This window comes from Canis lupus, chromosome 11 (assembly GCF_011100685.1).
Source record: "Canis lupus familiaris isolate Mischka breed German Shepherd chromosome 11, alternate assembly UU_Cfam_GSD_1.0, whole genome shotgun sequence".
NCBI lineage: Eukaryota > Metazoa > Chordata > Mammalia > Carnivora > Canidae > Canis > Canis lupus.
This window is the reverse complement of record NC_049232.1, coordinates 66,922,222-66,935,526: the sequence shown is the minus strand read 5'-3', so window position 1 is coordinate 66,935,526 and position 13,305 is coordinate 66,922,222.

Genomic DNA, 13,305 nt, shown 5'->3' with positions numbered 1-13,305 from the left:
CTGACTCGGAGGACACAGAGGCACTCTGGGCATTCTTGGGATGGTTTGTGAAATGGGGCCAAGCCTTGGGTTAAAACGGAGTGAGCACAGGTGCACGTGTGCTGTGATTGCGTGCCGTGGGCTCAGTGTGTGGTTTTGTCCCGCAGACTCGTCATTCTTGCTGCAGCAGATGGTGGGCGTCGGGCTGGGATCCATGGCTGTTGTGATTATTCTCGCATTCCTCTCCTTCTCAGCCGTGTGGTATGTGAGACTGACATTTTTGAGAAATGAGTGGAACGGCGGAAGGATGGGGTTAGAGTCCTGAAGAACAGCTGGGATTGAGGAGGGTCAAGGGGGAGGTGAGGAGAGGTGGTCCTGGGCCCAGCCCTCAGCAGGTGAAAGGCCTGGGCAACTCTACACCTCAGGGCAGGGGCGGGGGGTGCCCTTCTGGTGCAGAAAACAAGCAGGATCAGTAATAGGTGCTCTGATGGCCCATGCTGTTTCCCATGAAGGTACGTGAGCTGCACGTACAGAGGCACCAAGGCAAAACCAAAGTGTGTCAATGATCTCTTTTCCTCCCCCACGTCTAGATCACAGACGGGCGCTACGTGAGCAGGATGCGCTGCTGCTGGGGCAGATGTTATGACAGCTTCTCAGGTGCCCGCCCACACAGAGGCCCCACGTGGCTTCCATCCAGGTGTGCGTGGGTCTGCAACTTTTTCCATTCCCAGCCTGGCTCCAGTTCTGGATTCAAGATGCTGACTATCCCTGTGGAACCACCCCTCTCAAGAGGAGGAAACTCTGGAATCGCTGACATCTTCTCTGCCTGCTACACAAGCAGTTCTGTGTCTGTGAACTTGGACCTTTGAGACACAACGTAACCTTGACCCCAGGCTACGGATCATATGGGCGGGAGCTTTGTCTTCCTCTGAGTGGGTCCTGATTGTCTGCTCTTCTGGACTTTTGAGTGCAAGAGAGTCTCTGCAACTTCCTTTGCAGCATCTCTGAGCTAATTTGGAATCCATCCTTTTACGATGAGCAATGAGATGGACTTAAGTTTGAGCTGGAATTTGCCTTTATAAAGGAGGTCATTGAAAAGGATAGAGATCATTGACGTAGGCAACCTGCCCAACGTTTTAGAAGCAACCCCTTTCCTACAATTAATTGACATCCTAACAGACAGTATGCTAAGCTGGCCACTCCGGTAAGTTCCCTGCAATGCCTCTTAGGCAGCATGGCTTTGATACGGATCCATTGGTCTGACAGGTATTCAAAAGCCATAAGTTTTCATTCCAATAAAAATATGCTGTTAATTTAGGTGGTTTCTCTCTTCCACACCACCATTTATAGCAGTCTTGGCTAACTTTTTTTATAACCCTCTCTTAAAAACGCCCCGTGTCTTCCCTTTAGATGGGATGTTCATATAACGGTGGGCTGAAACACCGTCAAGCCCAAGGCCAGAGTCTGTGTGTTCACAGGGAAGGGGGAAGATGTGAGTGACCTGATCTCCCCCTTTACCTACAACCGCAGTAACGATGACTGTTACTTTTTCAGGAACCATGACATGTTAGATGTAAGGAGCCCTGGGGCTGCTGTCAACTTGCTCAATTTACAGATGGAGTGAATTAGATTTGATTTTTAAAGCCTCAGTCAGTGTTCTTTACCTTTCTTCCCTGATGGCATAACTCCAAGGCCCAGTAAAAAACGAATGGAGCAGAGACATGTGGCTTTCCTAAGTGACAATAGTATTCTCCTCCCTTCCCTCTTTTTCTAGGCCTGGAGAATGAAAAGCACGGGGGAGGAGAATGGGGCACAGTTATATTTTACAGCCTTGGGGCCCAGTATATTTGAATGTGGCTCTGGAATTATGTAGGGCTGCAGTCCCAAGGGAAAGGGGTGATGTTCCTGACGGGTTGGGCTGGTGTGTCCTCTCTCCCCTAAATTCCTGGGTGTCACATCCGAGTGATCTGGGCTTATGGGCAGATGTGGAAAGGAGAGGAACGATGGAAACTGGTGGGAACTATGAGGCTGCCTTGCCCTGGGAGACCAGGCTCGAAGTCTATCCCCTCAACTGGGAAGAGTGAGAGAGAGGGAAGTGATGTCCTGCCACTCGGGTGTCAGTGACAGCTGCCGGCCCTGGTCCTGTCAGCACTAGGCAGTATTAGGAATAATTGTCCTTTGTCCTCTGAGGTACTACCTTGGACTACAACCTAGGATCAGCATTTAGAACCTTTCGGGCTCTCATCTGAGGTGGCTGACAGAGAAGAGTTGTCAAAAGACTAATACAAATAGTTTTCCACTTTTAATTTTTACGTGCAACTATTCAAACTGTTTCACAGACTTTGAATGACATTTGGCATCATTACAAATTACCGTGGTTAGTGTAGGGTAGGGTCCCTGATGAGCAAGGATTTCCCCGAAAGCCTCCTCTATGCAAAGAGAGAATCTGAACTCCCATTATTATTCTTATTTTCCTGGTTCTGTAAACACAAGATGTTTCTGCAGCCCCCTTAATTTCCAGCTCCAGACCGAGCTGCCAAAGAAGTGACTGTGGTCCACAGGGGAGCCCGGCAAAAATTGTCACTCAAAGGAAGAAATCCCACTTGCTTAGTATCAGAAGTTTCTGGTTAAAACAACTAAGTATTAAGTAAAATATTAGGTAAAATGTACTTCTGGGTACAGTGCAGAAGTGTAAAACAGTTTATGAAAGAAGAATAAAATAACCAAAAAACACCCATGGACTTTTCCCCTGCCTCTAAATGTTCCAGACAATAGGCCAGAGTTGCTCGGGAGTATTAACAGAAGCAGGCGCTGAGCATTGGCGGAAAGGATGTACCATCTCCCTGCGGCTCTCATCATTTTCTGATAAACATGAGGGCAGCTAGGAGTTCTCTAAGTTCGCCTAGTAGCTTTGCCACCATACTGTTCTTTGTGTCCCAAGCAGACTCTGGGTAAGGTGGGGAGGGCATCTCAGGAGGCCGGTAGTGGGCCTTCCGGGGGGACACAGGGTCTGGCTGTCCAAGGACCGGTCAGGCCGACTCAGAGTTGGGTCTGAGTGTCACTAAAGAAATCTGGGTCCAGGCTGGGGATGGAGGAAGGATCTTTCTCTTATTAACTGTCTTGGAGACAGTGTGTAGAGGTGAGCACTACGACCCAGTTGTGAGTCCCCTTCTAGATGAGGAATCAAAATTGGGCTTGCCCAGCTATGGAGCAGATTGTTCTGTGGCTGGAGTGTGTGTGTGTGTGTGTGTGTGTGTGTGTGTGTGTGCGCGCGCGCATGCTCCTGTAGTTTTGATTTATCTCCACTGGAGTTTTTGTTTATACACATTCTTCCATTCCATCCTCACAATACTTGTGTATGGTGGGAAGGTCAGGGGTTACCATTTTTTTCCCACTTTAGAATGGAGAAATGGGTTCAGACAGCTGTGCGACCTGAACTGTGGGGCTGAGCCTTCTTGTTGCAGTCTAGTCCATTCCTAGGATTGGCCAGGCCTTGAGCTAACCTTTGGACAACAGCTCTTTTGGTTTTGGGGAGAGTCAGGTCTTTGCATTTCCAAATATATATATATTTTTTAACCTTAACTACTAACTATAACTTAGCTACTATAGCAGAGGCCTTTTTATATCTATCTTTTCACTATAAGGTATCTCCCCACTCACCCCGCCCACATCACTTTTAGAAGGAGACACAAACCACCAAACAGACAGAGGTTAATTAGGGGAAATAGGTAGTAGTCGGTCTCTGACTCAAGACCTGAAATTGTAGCTGGGCACTTAACCAAGACCAGAGCAAAAGTGACTATCTTGCAGTTCCACATTAGCTTGGAATCAAGTTAATGTTTAAATTGATTTTAAAGGAAGTAAAAAAGAATCCGCAGTGCCCCCCTTTTTATTGCTGACCTCACATTCGGATTTTCTTTTTTTCTTTTTAAATATTTATTTATTTATCCATGAGAGATACAGAGAGAGAGGCAGAGACACAGGCAGAGGGAGGGAGAAGCAGGCTCCATGTAGGGAGCCTGATGCAGGACTCGATCCCGGATCCCAGGATCACGCCCTGAGCCAAAGGCAGACTCTCAACCGCTGAGCCACCCAGATGTCCCACATTCGGATTTTCTAAGCCTTCTATTTTTCCATTCTTTTCATCTAGGAGAAAACCGGTACTAGTAGCAGTAGTCAATCAAATAGTGTTCTAGGGGCCTTTTGCCTACCACGACCATTGTCACTGAATGAAGTGCAGGATTTGGGAAAGGAGAGGGGGTGTGGCTTTTTCTGTACCCAGGTTCGTGGGCGGGTGATTCATTGAAGCAAGTCAATTAAAAAAGCAGTGCGCTCATTGTCGGAGAGAGAGGAAGAGAATGAATGAATCATTTTGGTGATGCGTTTGCATGCACCTGTATCCATACCCATACTTTTTGGGCACCACTCAGGGTTACCAAAAGGGGGTCAAACTACACATGTCATTTTGTAAATGATTGTTTCTTTCCTTCCTGGGCACATTTTTTTTTTTTATGTCAATAGTGACTAAATTACAAGTTTGTGCTATAGATTTTTTTTTTAACCTGTACTCTTCTGGGCATTGCACATTTAGAATATTTCCAGATGTTTACTATCCTTATGTAATTTGTGTAATTGTATGTAATTGTCATTTAGACTAAATTCCTAGGAATGAAATTGAAAATGATATACATTTTGTGTTTACTACCTATCGTCAGAGGAACCTCAACAGGAGGTTTACACCAGTTTACACTCTCCCCAGCTGAAAGCTTCACCACTGGGCACTGTTGCCGTGTTTCATCTTGACTAATCTGATGGGTGAAAAATGAGGATTCAGTGTTTTATCTGCATATCTCTATTTTTGCACGTGGATTGACCATTTGTAATTCTGTCTTGGCAAATTGCCTTTTTTCTCAGTACTTGGCTTGTCTTTTATAAATATGAAAAGCTCTTTTGTTTCTTAGTAATTTTTTTCCTAGCTGTGGTATATTTTGTAAACAAATTTTCCAGTTTATCATTTCCCTTTTGACCTTGTTTGTGTCATACATTGCCACAGAAAAACTTTATAGAGTCAAATTTATCCATCTTTTCCGTATATATTTTGCCTTTGGTGCCATGCTTAGAGGGACCTTCCAATCTCAATGTAACATAATTCAGCAATTTAAAAAAACATTCGAATCTTTAATCCATCTGAAATTTATTTTAGTATAAGGTGTGAGGTTCAGGGAATTTTTTTTTTTTGTAAGTTGCTAAATCGGTTAGCCAGTTTTCCTATTAATATTCATTGACTTTTCCCCCCGTGATTTGAATTATATACTGAATCATATACCAAAGTCTATTTCTGAACATTCTCCTTTGTTCTACTGATCTATTTCTGTGCCAATACCACCTGCTGTAACTTTAAAATAGGGTTTTTCCTAACATGTAAAAGTAAGTTACCACTCTTTCTGTTAATTTTGATTATTCTCAGCTTTTATTATATACTTATTCATGGATACTTATTTATTGTACATAAGCTAAAGAATTATTTGATCAGTCTCTCCCTCAGATCTTAACATTTTGGGGTGGGGGTGGAGGATGTGTTAAACAAAGAGTGCTCCCATCCCGCAATACAGTATGCATCTCCATTTCATTTTTTTGTGTATGTCCCTCTCAGAATATTCTAGTTTTCAACTTACAAAGGTAGCATATGCTTATTTTTATTATGTCTAGGTATTTTTTTAGATTTTATTTATTTATTCATGAGAGACATAGAGAGAGGCAGAGACATAGGCAGAGGGAGAAGCAGGCTCCATATGGGAGCCGTGGGGTCACGACCTGAGCTGAAGGGGGATGCTCAACCACTGAGCCACCCAGGAACCCCATGTCTAGGTATTTTATATTTTATTCTCCTGGACTCTTGAGTCACGACTCTAGCTCCTACCCTGAAAGTGCCTCCCACACCCTCCCACTGCTGGCATTACTGGAGTCCTCTTGCCCTGGATATCTGTCCTTTTTTGGGAAAAGTCACATCAAGGTGGTTCCTCCAACATAATTACTTTCCAAGGTCTCTACTGGACTCGTGGAAACTCACAGATCCTTGCCATGCCAAATGGAGGACTGCCTGGCCTCACAGCTAGCTCCAGCCACAGACTCGCTTTCTTACTCATTTGACCCTCTCCTCCCGCCAGTGAAAGCATAGCTTGCTTCCAGCATGGCCCCCACTCTTGTCCTGCTGTCTGGCCCAACAGCCTTAGCTTCTGGACTCTTGAGTTTCTTCTCCTTGGAATCAACTGCCAGGCCAGTCTTTCCAAAGCTTTAGGGTATGCAAGTCAGATTCTCTGAGTGTGGGGTTCCCTTGAAGCTTCTCTTTCCAGGCTTGCCCGGAGGAAAGCTCCCTCACTCCCTGCCACTGTGGTTGGGGATAGAAAATGCTCAGCTCACCAATGGCTTCCTCCAAAGAATTTCTTTCTTTTGACCTTTCCCACTTTATATCCTGGATTTGGGGCTAAGGGCCACAAGACTATTGGGAAAACCTCATTTTTAGAAGATGGAGGTCCTTGCAACCTACTATTTTCAGATGTTTGGAACTTTGGTCAAAACAGAACGGTTTGGGGTCAAGGGATATGAAAATGTAGCTCATAGAGAAAGAAATGCAAATGGCTCTTCAACATTGAAAAAAAGATGCTCAACCTCACTTTTAAGAAAAATGCAAATTAGTAAGGTATCGTTTCTCACCTGTCAATTTGAGGGAAATCCAGAGGTTTAACAACACACTCTCTTATGAGGCTGGGGGGAAGCGGGCACCCAAGCCTGCTAGTGAGGGTACAGAATGGTACAATCTCTGTGGAAAGGAAGAGAACCTGGCGATACTTACATTGCCTTTGCCTGGGTGCCCTTGTGCTACAACCCCAGCTGTCCTGTTCCCTGTGGGTTCACCTGCATGTGTTCAAAATGACCCAGGTACAGGGTTATCCACCGTGACATAGTTTTATAGTCACAAAAGCTGAGAAACGACCCACATGCCCCTCAGGAGGAAACTAAATGAACTATGATAACCTCCATGTAACTGCGGAATACCATGCAGCCATGAAAAAGGAATGAGGAAGTGCTCTGGGCACCGATGTGGAGAGATCCTAAGATGTGTTGTTTTGGGTAGATGATATTCTATATTTTGTGTAAGAAAGGGGGGGAATGAAAATACATATTCAATTTTACGTGAAGAAACACTGGAATAATAATGAATTAATGCAAATGGTTACAAATAGAGCAAGGGAGAATGGAGTGGGGGTGGACATGGTGAAGGTGAGTCTTTCGGATGTTCAGCTTCTCATTTTTTTAATTTTAAACCTGTGACTGTATTGCTATTCAAAGGCATAAAAATAAAGTTTCATAAGAAAAAGTGTTCTCTTTAATATCCAGTTACACGTGTCAAGGCAAAACCTGATGGGTACGGCCTGGCTTCCTTCTCAGCCTAATCCAAGACATTTAGGGTTTGGGTAGGATTAATTTAGCTCCTTATTCCAAAATTGGTAGAGTGTCCAGTGCTGTCTTTTACAATTTCTGCAAATTCTGTGAGGGAGGAACGGCACATGGGTTATATTCCTGGGACCCTAGAGTCTAGAAACTAGAATCCTAGTTTCTGCTTCCTCTGAACTGATTCGGTGGATGGATCATCTCACTCTCCTGTATGGGGTCCCTGTTCCACCCCCACTCACCCACCTGTAGAACTTGGCTCCTTTCCATGATTCCCACTCAAAGTCTCGGTAAGGAATTTGGGCGTTTAGATAATGTGAATAGAGAGTGTATCACTTTCCAATTGATGTTATAACCAACCTCCACAAACTTGGTGGCTTACAGCCACACACATTTATTATTTTACAGTTCTGGGAGTCACAAGTCTGTCATGAGTCTCTCTGGGCTAACGTCAACATATTGGCAGAACTGTGATGCTTCTGGAAGCTCTTGAGAAAATACATTTCTTTGCCTTTTCCAGCTCCTAGAAGCTGCCTACATTCCTTAGATGTGGCCTCTCCTTCATCTTCAAAGCCAGTGGCATCTTCCCATCACGTTCTGACTCTGTCTACCCATCCCTTCTTTCACATATAAGGATCCTTGTGATTACATTGGGCCTGCCTGGAAAATCCAGGATTATCTCCTGACCTCAAGATTTTTTTAAAATTTTTACTTATTTTATTTGACAGAGAAAGAGAGAGACAGCTAGTACAAGTAGGGGAAGCCACAGAGGGAGAGGGAGCCTGATGCAGGGTTTGATCCCAGGACCCCTGGATCATGACCTGAGCCAAAGGCAGATGATGCTTAATCGACTGAGCCACCCAGGCACCCCTCCCTACCTCAAGATTCTTAATTGCATCTATAATGTTTCTTTTGCTGTGGAAGGTACCATAGTCACAGCTTCTGGTACGTGGACATCTTTGGTGACCCTTATTCTTTCCACATCAGAGAGTATTATATTTCAGATATGCAGACAATTACAAGTGGATATTAGTTATCCCTGTTATTCAGAGTTCTCTTCCTTTCCCATCTTCATTCTTTATTGAACTTCCTAAATTCCTGAAATACAGAACAATTTACCTGTGTCTTTTTTTTTTTTTTGGCTCATCTATGCTGTAACCATCCACCTTTACCCAAATAGTTTACCAAAGTGTTGTTGTTACCAAAGTATTATTTAATTTTTAAAGGATTGATTTATTTATTTTAGAGAGAATGTTGAGGGGGAGGGGCAAAGAGAGAGGGAGAGAACCTCAAGCAGACTCCCTACTGACCACGGAGCCCGATGTGGGGCTTGAGCTCACGATCCTCAGATCATGACTGGAGGCAAAACCAAGAGTTGGGCTTAACCAACTGAGTCACCCAGGTGCCCCACCAGAGTATTATTTTTAAAAAAATATTTTTTCCTACTTAATTCTGTTGCAAGCTGTTAACTTAAATTTGATATTTTTGGCCTTCTGGAAATTTCACAAAGCTTCTTATTATTGAGTGTATTTTTCCTTGTTACACAGTAGTGATGCAGTGATTTTTCTTACAAGTTTTTTTTGTGACTCTTTGGTCGCGTGATTGTGGGAGACAACTAGGAACTAGATGGTGAACTATTTGTGAGAGAAGTATAGCAAAGACCACATACGCTTTTAGCCATGTATGAGTTTTCTATTTGCTCTGTAACAAATGACCACAAATGTAGTGGCTTAAAACAGTCCACATTTATTCCCCCCTGGTTTCTTTCTTTTTTTAAAAAAGATTTTATTTATTTATTCATGAGAAACAGAGAGACAGAGACACAGGCAGAGGGAGAAGCAGGCTCCCTGCAGGGAGCCCAACGTGGGACTCGATCCCAGGTCTCCAGGATCACGCCCTGAGCCAAAGGTGGCTCTAAACCACTGAGCCACCCAGGCTGCCCTCCCGCCCCCCGGTTTCTATGGGTCAGAATCTGGGGTTAGTTTAGTTGGATTCTCTGCCCAGGGTATCCCAAGTCCACAGTGGAGGTATTGGCTAGGGTGCATTTTCATCTGGAGTTTCGACTGAGGAGGATTTCTCTTCTGTGCTTATTTAGATTGTTGGCAGTGTTCATTTCCTTGTGGTTGTATGGCAGGGGGTCCCAACACTTTGCTGGCTGGTGGCTCAGGTCCTGGATGCCACCTACAGTTCCTCCAGGCCAACTGCATTTGTCTACTTTGTGGGCTTCCTGGACACACTGCCTAATTCGTCAAGCCAGCAAGGAGCATCTATGACTGCAGGGAGGGCACAGTCTCTTCTAAGTGAGGCCCACCCAAGACAACTGAAAATCAACTAATTGGGAACCTTAATTACATCTGCAAAATCCTTTCACCTTTGCTGTGTTCTACCGTTTAGAAAGAAGTCCCATGGGGTGGAGGAGGGTGGGGTAGAGGAGGGGAAGATTGTAGAGGCTGTGAACACTAGGGGGCAGGGATTACCTGCCATCTTGGAATTCTGCGAACCGCAAATTGCTAACAAAAAAGATCAATTATGAACTTTAAACTTCACCACAGTATTGCCTGGGACCTTCTGATGAGGCTATTTGACTTTATGGCAAAACCTTGGGGCATAATTCTATTTTCTCTAGGTGGAGGTGCCAAGGCTGCCAGGAGTAGAAAGGACCAATGGCCCAGGGGAGGAAAGCAGCTGGGTCTGTACGGCTGCTTTCTCACCTGTGCCTGAATGCACTCAGTTGAGTGAAGCACAGAGCTTTGGCGGAGGGAAAGGGCACCATTTCTCTGGGCCCATGGGCAGGTGTCGCATCTCCTAGCCTTTGGGTTAGCAGGATTCAGGGTTTGTGAGCTTGGCCTGAAAAAGTCTATTTCTGCCAAACTTGAGAGAGGTAGTGTGTGGCCCTGGAGGGTTAGGCCTCTCCTACAGTCCCTGGAAGTGGCCATCCTGAGTCTTGGTGGGCAGGCAAGGTAAGGCAACACTGACCAGACCCAAGGCTTCCAGAGGGTGGTGAGAGCTCTAGGGAGCAGAGCTGGAGGGCACAAGGGTCATCCCCAGCGCCCAGCCCTTCCCTTGGCCAAGGACTTGGCAGTAGGAGTGTGTGGCCCAGAGTGGCTGGGGCCGAGGGAAAAGCAGTGACAGCTCTTAGCCACCAGCTGTTACTCCCTGTGTTCAAAGTGCCTCCCAGGGAAGAGTGGACCCAAGAACCTGAAAGAAGCCTGGGTTCCAGGAGCCAAGGGAACTTGGCATCTTTGGAGGGGCGGGCAATAACTGTGGCTTGGGGTCTCACAGAGCACCGGGGCATCCAGGGCCCTCCGTGGGCAGGGGCTTTGGCGTGCGGGTGGCGGTCAGGGACGCCGGGAGGCTCGCCCCCGGGCGCCTTCTGGTTTAGGAGGGCAGCGCCGGGCCAGGGTGGTTGTTATGCAGCCTGGGAAGGGGCAGCGGCCGGGCAGTTGCGAGCCCTGAACTGTGCACACTGCGCTTAGTGGGGGCGGGGCACCCCTCCAGCGTGGCCCAGGGCCGAGGCCGGGCTCTGTCCGCGTGGCCGCCTGGGACCTGCCTTCATCCATGTCCTCGCTGGATTGCTCTTGGAAGGTTAATACGTCGTCATCCGGGCTGCCTAGGCGTCTGAGTTTGGTGCATCTGCAGCAGTTTGCTGGCACCTGGGGGTGCAGCGGTGGAGCGTCTGCCTTTAGCTCAGGGCGTGACCCCGGGGTCCTGGCATCAAGTCCTGCATCAGGTTCCCCACGGGGAGCCTGCTTCTCCCTCTGCCTGTGTCTCTGTGTCTCTTAGGAATAAATAAATAAAATCTTTAAAAAGAAAGAAGAAGAAAGAAAGAAAGAAAGAAAGAAGAAAGAAAGAAGAAGAAAGAAAGAAAGAAAGAAAGAAAGAAAGAAAGAGAAAGAAAGAAAGAAAGAAAGAAAAGAAGAAGAAAGAAAGAAAGAAAGAAAGAAAGAAAGAAAGAAGAAAGAAAGAAAGAAAGAAAGAAAGAAAGAAAGATCACATGGGGACTGCAGGACCTCGGCGGAGGTAAAGGACCTGCCAGCGTTGATGTCCTGAGACTGCGTGTCCGCCTCCGGCGGTAACAGCCACTTGCCTCCATCTCCCCGCATTTCTGCAGCCCCATTTCTGGGGCTCCCTCGCCCTCTGCCTGCAGGCTGCTGCTGCTCACCCCTGCAGCTCCGGGGGGCGCCCCTTGAGGCACCTGGGGTGGGCCGCGGAGCTGGAGCCCACAGTGGAGAGACGGGCGGGAGGGTCCCCATGAGAGCCCAGCCCAGAAAGGCCAAGGCCTATCACCGAGAGAGAGGACCGAGCCCCACTTTTGGAGGGCAGGAAGCAGTCTGCCTTCCTGAAGGCCGCCCACAGCTGAACAGCCTCGGGGCTTGGCCTGGAGTGCGGTCCGTATGCAGCAGTCTGTGCAGCGGTCTGTATGCACTGGCCTGTATGCAGTGGTCTGTATGCACCGTACCGCTGGCTTGGCTCTCTAAGGTTGACCAGTTCCCCTATCGTGGGGTGCCAGCTGGCCCCTTGTTCCCCATGCAGCTGGCATCAGCTTGGTCACCCCAGCCATCGCCCTTAATCCCTGGGACTTGACTGGTTTCCCAAGAACGCAGGGCTCATAGTACCTCTTGTCTCCACTGCGAGTGAGCCTGCATTTTAGGAACCTCTGATAACGTTTCCAAACGGACTTTTTTGTTTGTTTTTTTCCTGTAGGGCTTCTGCTTTGCATAATCGCTTGCTTGGTCAAGCACCATGCTGCATGGGATAAACCCGAAGTAAAGGAAGTTGTTTGAAAGGAGCAGCAGGGACAAGAATTCGTCTTGAGCAGAAGTTTAGCGAGTGAGATGAGAGCCTGAGACTTGAGTCCAAAGGAGAGGGAGACCAGCTCTGCCCCTTCCAAGCGTTTCACCAGAGAAGCTCCAAAATTCCCTGATCTCGGTGAATTCCCAGCTAATCCTGAGGAGGCTCCTCGCCCGACATTCTAAGGGAGTGGTGATAGGTCCCTGGAGTCATTTATATCTATTTTTATAAGACTTACAGGGAATGCTTATTGTGAAAGGAAACTTTTTTTTAAACCATTACACAAAGGGATGGGGTTTGGTGCACAGTGAAAGAAATCATAGCTTAAGTTAGTCTAAGCCTGTGTTTTGGGAATGCTCCAAATAGTAAGGCCACATACTCTAAGACCAAAGTGTGGAGATTATGATAAATTTTTTTTTTTAATTCCCAGGAATAAACTTGCTGAGTCACCACAGGTTTTTGGTTGGTTGGTTTGTTGGTTGGTTGGTTGGTTTTTAGCTTCATGAATGTCATTGTCCAGTTGGCTTGGAGTGCTCTGGGTCCACCCTCAAGCCCACCTTTACAGCCCGTGTGGCATTTGGAGGCATGCATACTGGCAATCTCCTCCCTGCTAAGTATAAAGCTGTGGTGGCTGTTTCAAATTACTGGGGAGTGATGGGTTATTAGGGAAGGGGGGGAATAAATGTCTAACCGTGTGGGCAAAACTTGTGTGCAATAAACATGGCTAACAAACGACTTAAGAGGCCTACTATGTGAAAGTCTTAATCATCAGTAAGAAAACCTGCAAGCTCCTCCTGCAAGGGGAAAAAATGATCAGACGGTTCATAAGCCTGCTGATGTTTTTCTCTGGAGGTCATACATGTATTTTAGTTTTTCTCGCACTTCCAAAAACAGAGCCACCAATGAAGAACCTGAGAACACTGGAATAGGAAGCCAGGTGAACATCAGACGGCTGACCGAGCTTTTCACTATCTAAAGGTGAGGTGTGGTTTCTATCCTGGCTCACACAGTGTGTATCTTCAATTTGTATATTCCCTGATATTATTATTATTTTTTAAAGATTTTATTTATTTATTCATGAGA